Source organism: Salmo salar, chromosome ssa07 (assembly GCF_905237065.1).
Source record: "Salmo salar chromosome ssa07, Ssal_v3.1, whole genome shotgun sequence".
Classification (NCBI taxonomy): Eukaryota; Metazoa; Chordata; class Actinopteri; order Salmoniformes; family Salmonidae; genus Salmo; species Salmo salar.
In genome coordinates, this window is record NC_059448.1 from 3,108,998 (window position 1) to 3,109,506 (window position 509).

Sequence of the window (509 nt, forward strand, 5' to 3'; positions counted from 1 at the left end):
AAAATCACTGAAGCTGGAGACTCATATCTCCCTCATCAGCTTTAAGCACCAGCTGTCAGAGCAGCTTACAGATCACTGCACCTGTACATAGCCCATCTGTAAACAGCCCATCCAACTACCTCATCCCCATACTGTATTTATTTATTTATGTTGCTCCTTTGCACCCCCAGTATCTCTACTTGCACATTCATCTTCTGCACATCTATCACTCCAGTGTTAATGCTAAATTTGTATTATTTCACCTCTATGGCCTATTTATTGCCTTGCCTCTCTACTCTTCTACATTTACACACACTGTATATAGATTTCTCTACTGTATTATTGACTGTATGTTTGTTTTACTCCATGTGTAACTCTGTGTTGTTGTCTGTGTCCCACTGCTTTGCTTTATTCTTGGCCCAGGTCGCAGTTGTAAATGAGAACTTGTTCTCAACTGACCTACTTGGTTAAATAAAAGGGTGAAATAAAAATAAAATAAATAAATACAAATGTTTATCTTTCAATGACAA